General features: G+C 37.5%; 1 long non-coding RNA gene across 1 annotated transcript; it reads left to right on the top strand.

Annotated features, from left to right (window-relative positions):
- Positions 1 to 3,762: 3,762 nt before the first annotated feature.
- LOC125610565 lies at positions 3,763 to 5,177 on the top strand. The gene is made up of 2 exons (XR_007340567.1): positions 3,763 to 4,556; positions 4,826 to 5,177. It is a non-coding gene; the product is annotated as an uncharacterized LOC125610565 (long non-coding RNA).
- The last annotated feature ends 3,965 nt before the right edge of the window (positions 5,178 to 9,142 follow it).

The following is a 9,142-nucleotide window of genomic DNA, read 5'->3' as shown; positions in this document are numbered from 1 at the left end:
CACACACACACACACACACACACACAAGAGATTGTCCCTCCTCCTGGCAAAGGCTCTTTAGCTTTCCAGAGGGGAACCAGACTTCCTCTACTCTAGGCTTCTGTGCTCTGGATTGAGTTATATTTACCCAATAGCCCAGGCTTGGATCATGATCCAGGCACATATTTTTAGAAATTTATTCTTTCCTTATCCTTTAATTTGGAAGTGATTTTTCAGGTGTGTGTGTGTGTGTGTGTGTGTGTGTGTGTGTGTTTTACCAGGGGTTGAACGCCCAGTGCTGCTCTAACACTGAGCTAATCCCAGCCCTTTTTATTTTATTTTTTGACAGTCTTGCTTAGTTGCCGAGGTTAACCTGGGACTTGTGATCCTTCTACCTCAGCTTCCCAAGTCACTGGAATTAAAGGCATGTGTTACTATGCCTGGTGACATTTGTCTTCTTTACACACTATTTGCACTTTTGTGATATATCACATTTTTAGTATTTATTTGCGCGCGCACGCGTGTGTGTGTGTGTACGTGTGTATACAGTAAAGTGCTTGAAGATCTAGGAGGGTAAAGTTTACATTTCATTTGTTTAATGTTTCATGGCATAGTTACCAACCATGAGACAGTAAAGGTGCTATAACTGATTGCTGCTACTTGTTCATTGGTTGTCTGTTGAAGGACTGTGTCCTACCAGAATGTTGACATCATATGAGTAGACCTTGCTTATCTTTTTCATCACTCTGACCCACTTTCTAGAACATCCTAGGTGCTCAATTAAAATTTGCTAAGTGAATTAATGATTAAGAAAATAAATGAAATTACAAACCTGTAGTTTCAGGAGATAACCTTTCCTTCATGCACTAAAGTCACTTTGGTGGTGAATAATAATGCTGATACAGAAGATTTCCAAATTATCTGCAAGATAGCATTTTTATATTATATCCATTTCCTAAAAGTTAGGAAACAGCATGCAAATTCAAAACCACCAGTTCTTCAAATATGAATGTTACTTGATGTATAAGAAGGTATAGCATTCTTCAACATTCATCATTATAAAATAATAGACTTTTTAAAGTTTTTGTACTGATACTGAAGTTCAGGGTCCTGGACAACTTTCTAATTATCTACTAATGTTTCCCATGGCCTGATAAATTCTAAGAGGGTGACTATTAATATGCTCCATTATTATTCTTAAGAATAAGACAAAATAGACAAAAATTTTCTAGGCAATTATTCTCCGGTGTGGCTAAAAGTTACCTCTCAGATAAAGGAATCATTTATTCATGTAAGAAAAACACCATTTACTGAAAAATGTGTGCTGAAATTTTATCACGACTTAAAACATAAAAAAACATCTTCAGTATACAAATACACCTATTATACACAAGAGATCAGGCTTTACAGATGACAAAGGGAAAAGCTTTCTGAGCAGCCATTTGTAATAACAGCTCAGGAAAAGCCAAAGTTTCTACTTCACATTTCCCCTTTATTGCTTGCTCATTTTCTTTGACTTGCTAAATTCACATTTAAATCATATCCATATGTTCTCAGTTTAAACAGCAACCATATTTCTAACATCACCCATTTCCCACCTAGAAAAATGACTCCATGCCAGCTTTGATGCCTCCTTTTATGTTCATGTTTGACAGAGGGTACACACGTAGAATGTGTGTGAAGCAGAGAAAGCTTTAAAATGGCGAGGCGCATTTCACAGTTACTTCCCGTTGGCAGGTGGCAAATGACGGAGCTCTCAGGCACTAATCTCAGACAGACATAAGCTTGAATCCTGGCTCTGACAACTCTAGCTATGTGCAGAGTTTTTATTTCAACTCCCATCTATAAAATTGGGGATAACTGTAGTACTGATTTCATAGGGCGGTGGGGAGGGGGATGGTAGGAGATGTTGTATACAGAGCCAAAGACAACTCACATGATACAAAGGGTGCTGGGCACTTTTAAGCACCCCACTCAATGTTCAAAACAGCTTTACAAGATCAGGGCTATTATTATCTCCATTCTCAAACGAAGGAACAGGCATAGAATATTGAGACCTTGTGAGATTTTGGTATGGATGGAATACTTGTATGTATCACTTGAGTAAAAATCTACAGATAATGAACACTACATTGACCCTGGAACTAGCCTGAATACATGATTTTCTAAATTAACCTTCACATCGTCCCTCTGCAACATTACCCTCACCCCCACTTTGCAATGAGGAAATCGAGGTTTGAAGAACTCAAGTTTTATGTCTAAAAGTTCTTGTGCTAGACAGCAGAAAAAGCCAATATACCAACTCAGGTGGTCTGATTTCAAGGAATGAAGAATAACCTATGCAACTGCATAGCAACTCTATCCATTCACCTCAGATCTATATTATTAAATTAGTAAAAGAGAATTGGGTTTGACATAGAGGCAGGTTGTGGAATCAAAAGGAAAAGAGCATCCAGAGTGAATTCAATTCAATTTAGTATGCATATATTAATCTTCTAAATAATATTGTTTCAAGCATTTGGGTAATACCAATAATAATATGTCACTGCAAGATGCCATCATTTGTAAACCTGTATGAGTATTTTATTTACAACTAAATAAAAGAGCCCTCAATATTGGGGTGTAATAAGACACCCCCCATTACATGAAGACAAATAACAGATAAGCTGAAAAAAAAATTAAAGGAAGTTTCACTCTCTCTTGGCAGTGGCTGATGGCGGGAAAACAAAATTCACCTGAAACTTTGATGTCAGTACTCAATCTTCCATGTGTTCAGAATATACACTACAAATTTAATTTAAAATGATTTCACATTGGTAGTTTCTGAGAGAAAAAGAAAATGCAACTACTTTCAACTAATGTTCACTGTAATGGGAGTCTATAATAATTTTGAATTGTCATTGGTTGTAAAATGCATTCTGATTTCACAGATCTTAAAATGTGAAAATATGCAACTTGGAATGGATGAAAGATGTTATGAGATGATGAGACTTTTTGCCTTAAGAGTGTAGAAACATTTGAGGTCAGGTGATTAACAAGATAGAACAAACTGCAACACAAGTTATTATATCAAAGTGTAAAATGAGTGTGGCAGACGTGGGAAGACATGAGAATTCAATATTAAACAAATTCTGGGAAGAACAGTGAGGTGGGAAGTCTTTGTGTGAAGGTGGGATTTCATCTGGACCTTGATACTGTGGGTTGGAATGGGGAAGGGGAGGAGGGAAGCTGTAGCAAATAAGGTGTGAAGTCAGAATTAATATTCTTAGGTTGAAAGAAATGAGGTAACTATCCAGATGATGAGCTTGGATTGGGTAGTAATGGCAGGTAAGTTCAGAAAGTCCTGTTAAGAATACAAAATAGGGGCTGGGGTTGTGGCTCAGTTGTAGAGTGCTCACCTGGCATGCTTGAAGCACTGGGTTCCCACCTCAGCACCACATAAATGTAAAATAAAAGATATTGTGTCCACCTAAAACTAAAAAATAAATATTAAAAAAATTAAAAACTACAAAATAGATGGTCCTGAGGAATGGAATTCCCCTAAGGAATTAAGAATTGAAATATTTTATTCAATTCATGCATTTATTCAGTGAGTACCTGACCAAACAATTGCTCAATCAACAAGCATTAAGCAGCTGTTACATGTCAGACACATATAGCTTATTTGGGTTAAAGTGATGAATGATTACAGTATTTTGTACTCTAAATTAGACTTTAGTGGAACAGAAAAAAATTGGGATAATATCACAATATGTCTTCATAATTCCTGCAATTTACTGAGCAATTATGATTTTCCTAGGCATTAGCTAGGTAATTTATGTTATATCTTTTGTTTCTTCCTCTTTTTTATATTATCTGTTGTATTTCAAAACAGAAGTATATTTATTTTAGAGATCAGAAACCTTAGACTAAGAAATATGGAGACTTTTCTGCACCTCTTAACACCTCCCTAAAAATGAACCCTATTACTTATGATATAGCCTTGATTAAAAAGTTATGCAAAGCCACAATCATAAAATAATGAAAATCCTGGGAAAAGAATTTGTAATTTCTTTAAAATAACCAAGAAAGTTGTATTTTGTTACTAAGAAAAATACATTGAGTAATGAACTTTGGAGTCAATTAATACACTGCTACTCTGAGGTAAAATGTTACAAAGTTATACTGGAAACTTAGCTAAGGCATGGCAAACCAGTAATGTAAGGGAGTCTTCATAGAAAACTACTAATATGTTAACATTAATGTCAATATCAGTAGTTACATTATGGTAGAGTCATGTAGTCATACATGGGAAGAAGAAGTGCTATTGTTTGGGTGAGTGTCCCCTAAAGGCTCTTGTGTTGAAGGCTTTGTGGCCAGCCTGTGGTGCTATTGGGAGATGGTGGAACCATTAAGGCATGGGACCAAGTGGGAAGGAGGAAGGCCACTGGGCACGTACCCTTGAAAGATATCTTGGAAACCCAATCCCTTTCTGCCTCTTTTCTTCCCAACCAGTGAACATGTTTTCTCTACCACACACTCTGCCATCACTGCCTTGCACAGGTCCAAAGGCAACAAGGACTGAAATCTCCAAAACTGTGAGTCAAAACAAACCTTTGCTCTTTTTAAGTTGATTACCTCAGATATGTTGCTATAGTAGTGGAACACTGACTAACCACAATTTTACCTTAAGTTTAGCGAAAGCTAAAGCTGTGGTGTGAATCTCAAAGTCCTCCCACTACTACCGCTGAAGACAGAAATGTTTCTTTCCTTTTGGCACAAGGACTGTCACATCTCAGCTGCATCTCTTTCTAGGGCTATCTTTCCAAGAAAAGAGTTATGACCCAAGATTATATCTACTTTCTAGGTGCAGACCATATGCAACAACAGTTCATGAGAGCTATGAAGACATATTACCCATATCCCCATTCATATCAACTCTGAAGTATCATCTTTTGTGTAGAATGACTGAATTCATTTTAGATTCTTCATAATAGAATAATGCCCATCCAAATATATCTATGGCCTAATCCCCTGAACCTGTGAATATATAAGGTTAAATGGAAAAAGGGAATTGCATATGGAGTAGGATTGCTGATCAGCTATCTTCAAGATGGAGATGTAATTGTGGATTGCCTGGAAGAAACTAATAATAAGCACAAGATCCCCTAAAGGTTAAAAAAAAAAAAAAAAAAAAAAAAAGGAAACAGGAGATGAAGTGACAAACTCTGAGACAGACTTGATGCATCATTACTGGCTTCAAAGATGGAAGAATGGGACAAGAACCAAGGAATGTGGGCTATCTCTAGAAGCTGGAAAAGAAAGAAAATGGACTTTCTTTGGGGATTTCTAGAGGGAAACTCATTTTGGAAGACACCTTGATTTCAATTAGGTGAGACCAGTGTTGGAATTTTAATCCATAGCACTGTAAAATGATGAATGTGTGTGTTGTTTTGTGGGGTGTTTTTGGCCGTATTGTTCGTGGTAATTTGCTACGACAGCAAATTATCTCTCTTTGACCATGTTGGCTTCCTTCTTTCCCACAGGGATGTTGATTCTGAATGTATTTCCTAGTCAACTTCATGCAATGAATCTCCATCTCAAAGTTCTTGTTCACGTGGCACGTGACCTATAATAACACTGCCAAACATTTGTCTCCTTAATATGTTTCCACTTGTAATACAGATCTCCTGTTCACCTAATCATGAGTGGCACTTCTGAGACAATTATATCAGCTGAAAAACACAAGAGAGTTGAAGTTTTGTTTGCAAATTTGCAGTCTGAATAGAGCATGTCAGGCTATGAGGGACCATGGTCAAGAGTGTGACTGTAATGCATTGTGAGTCAGGTGAATCAGAGGCTGCTATGCTTTGAATGTTTGTGTTCCTTCCAAAATTCATGTTGAAACTTAAAACTCAATGTTTTGTCATCATTAAGAAGTGGGGCTGTTAGGAGGTGATTAAGTCATGAGTCTCTGCCCTCATGGATGGGGGTATTAACCTTGGCTAAGGGCTGAAAGTAACTAGATAGACCCCCTTTGCCCTCTGTCCCTTTTGTCATGTGAGGACATAGCACTTAAGATGCCATCTTGGAATCAGGAACCAGGTCTTTACCACAAAGCAAATCTGCCAGCACCTTGATCTTAGGTTTACCAGCCTTCAGAAATGTTAACAATAAATTTCTGTTATTTATAAATTACTCAGATCAGACAATCGTATTTTGTCATAGAATTAGAAAAGGGCTAAGACAGAGACCTAGATCAATCAGGGTAGCCCAGGCAAACACTATAGGTCATGTCAGCGAGGGAGTCTTTGAGAAGAATCTCTGAGCCATGTTTTAGGAATCTAGCCCAGCATACTGGAAGACAGAGAATCCAGAACCAGAGGGCCCAGTCATCAGTCATCGAGATTCCTGAGCCTTTTCCCATTCTGATGCAGATAGCATGAGCCTCCTCTCCTACTTGAAAAGCTTTTTCAGAGCATAATTTCCAAATAACAGCAGGAAAACGTGTTTTGTGTGTGTGTGTGTGTGTGTGTGTGTGTGTGTGTGTGTGTGGTGTTTTAAAGCAAATAAAGCTATTAGGGAAGGCAAAAGGAATCATAATTTCAAGCAATTTCTCATTTCTAATTGAAAAACAAAACCAAAATAATGAGGCCCAGATGCATGATTGAATGTCATCATGTAAGTAAAGGAAAAGCAAAATGTGTTCCTCACTACCACCTGTCAATGCAACATACAGTGTGCAAGGATAGAGGGGATAAAAGCTCCTATTACTGTCACTGGGGCTGCACCTGGGACCTGAGAGACACAGCAAATGCATTAGGTACAAAATGTGTTCATTTGAGCTTTTTTTCTTAAGATGTCATGAAGCCTTTTCACATGAGTCAGTATATGAAGCACACAGCCTGCTGCAGTATCTTGAACAGAATCACTCTGGTGCCAAATGGACCATGGTGATAACCTAACTACCTTGATCCATGTTGTGAATTGATCTGAAGATTCAAATTATCCCAGCTCCTGAGAGTGCAATAGTGACTGTGACATTTGCTCAAGGAGGTCCAGAGTGAGGGATTTCTGATTCATACAGAGATTTTCTTCTTCACGATCCGTAATTACAGCATTTCTCATTCTTTGTTCTATTGTACTGATGCTATCTAGTAGACTCAGAGTTATGGTTCAAATATTTATTATTATTATTATTATTATTATGTGTATGTGTGTGTGTGTGTATGAGAGAGAGAGAGAGAGAGAGAGAGAGAGAGAGAGAGAGAGAGAATTTTTAATTGAACTCTGAGCATTGTGAAGTTTGCATTGTTAGGTACCGGATTTTGTTTTTCTCTTTTAGACAAATTGAGCATTGATCTTTTTTTGCAGTTCTTTGTAACCATTTAGTCTCTTGAAAGCCAGTTTATAAGCATTGTTAGGGCCAATCTAGAGGTATTTGGGGGGATAATTTTGCTTCCCTATTAAAATAATTCTCTACTAAGGATTCTTTCAAATATTTCTTTATTTTGAAATCTTTGTACTCTGACTGGTTGGAAAACAACGATTCCCAGCCCTGTGTGAGCTCTGACAATTTTTTTTTTTTTTTTTTTTTTTTTTTTGCTTTCTGTTGGTTCTTAGCTTCACAGGACCAAAGCCAACATGGAACAGTACACCTCTGGAGGTCTTTTTGTCTTTCTGTCTGTCTGTCTGTCTGTCTCTCTCTCTCTCTCTCTCTCTCTGGTTCTCACTCCTATTCTGATCTCTATGCTCACCTCTCCCTGTAGCTACCTCCCTTACTCTATTCTATTCTAGTTGCCCTGGACTCTCTGAACTCCCATCTCTTGTCTTTGAACTAATGGAGAATTCTGCTGTCTGCTTCAGTTCCACAGCTCTGCCCTGTGGCCTAGGAGCAGCCTCTGGGAAGTAAACTTCAGGGGAAATTAGAGTGCTGGTCTCATTTGTTTCACCACTAAGGCCACATCCCTCACCATTACTCCATAACCATCATTTAATAAGCTGTCTTGATCATAGGTGTTTCAGCTTTCCCCCCCACTGGCTTGTTTTACCATCATGGTGTATCTTTTTTTTTCCGTCTAAATTATGTTAACAGAGGGAACAAAAGAAATGCTTACTATGATGAATGAATACAGTTGACATAATTAAGAATTTTAATTTTCCTCAGCTATCAAGACTTTGACACTTTAATAATTTTGGAAGTAGTGGGAGAACACATAGCCAATTTTACTATGTCCTCCTAGCTCTTACCTGAAGAAAGGAGGTTGATGTTCGAATTATGACTACATGGTGTTGAACCTTATTTCTATTACTACTTAAATGTTTGACCTTGAACAAGCTGCAGGGATCTCTGATGGTAAGTGCCTTCTACTTTAAATAATAATACTGTTGACCTCACTTCTACTTATGCAAGACAATGTAGGTCAAATGCCTCACTCTACACCAGTTGTCCTTAATCAGCTAGTTACCATCTTTTAAAGAATTAAGCAGAAAATGTTAGTGATAAAGTCTGTTGCATGGTATATAGGAGAAGCAGTAAGATTATACTCAATTAGATTGGGTCTGATACATAATAGGGAAAGGAAAAATAACTATTTTTTCATGAATACAAAGCTCCAGTGCCATAAGATTAGATTGAGGATATCTATTTAAAGACAGAATGAGTCATTCAAAAAAAGAATATTTTCAACCACAAAGCAGAGATACTGTGCCAGAATTGAGCATCACCCATCTGATCCTTGTTCCAGAAAGAAGATAGCCAGATTGAGATGAGCTAGGCATGTGACTTTAGCAACCAGATGGTACTAAATACTTAAATCATAAAACTAGTTACCCTGTTCTAGTTCCACACGTAAGAAGCAACATTTGAATGATAATTGGGCTATTCCTGTAGCTTGTGTATGTGTGTGGGGGGCGGGGTATGTGTTCACAGGGGTGAAGTACTTGGCCTGCTTGACCGCTAACCTTTCTGGTTTTTTAAATAAATTGGATTTTTGAGTAATCCATTAATGTTAAATGAGCAAAGTTAGCATGGATCTTGCTCTAATAGCTCTGGAGCACTCAGAATATAAAAACCATGAGTCATTATGGGAAAGAAACTAGAATAAGCAAGTTCAATGCAAGCTAATAGCTCCAGATAATGATCTATTCTTGAGCATGCAACTCATTCTAGTCAATACTTTAT

This window comes from Marmota marmota, unplaced genomic scaffold, assembly GCF_001458135.2.
Source record: "Marmota marmota marmota unplaced genomic scaffold, marMar, whole genome shotgun sequence".
Classification (NCBI taxonomy): domain Eukaryota; kingdom Metazoa; phylum Chordata; class Mammalia; order Rodentia; family Sciuridae; genus Marmota; species Marmota marmota.
Note: the sequence above shows the minus strand (reverse complement) of the source record. Positions and strands in the feature narration are given on the sequence as shown.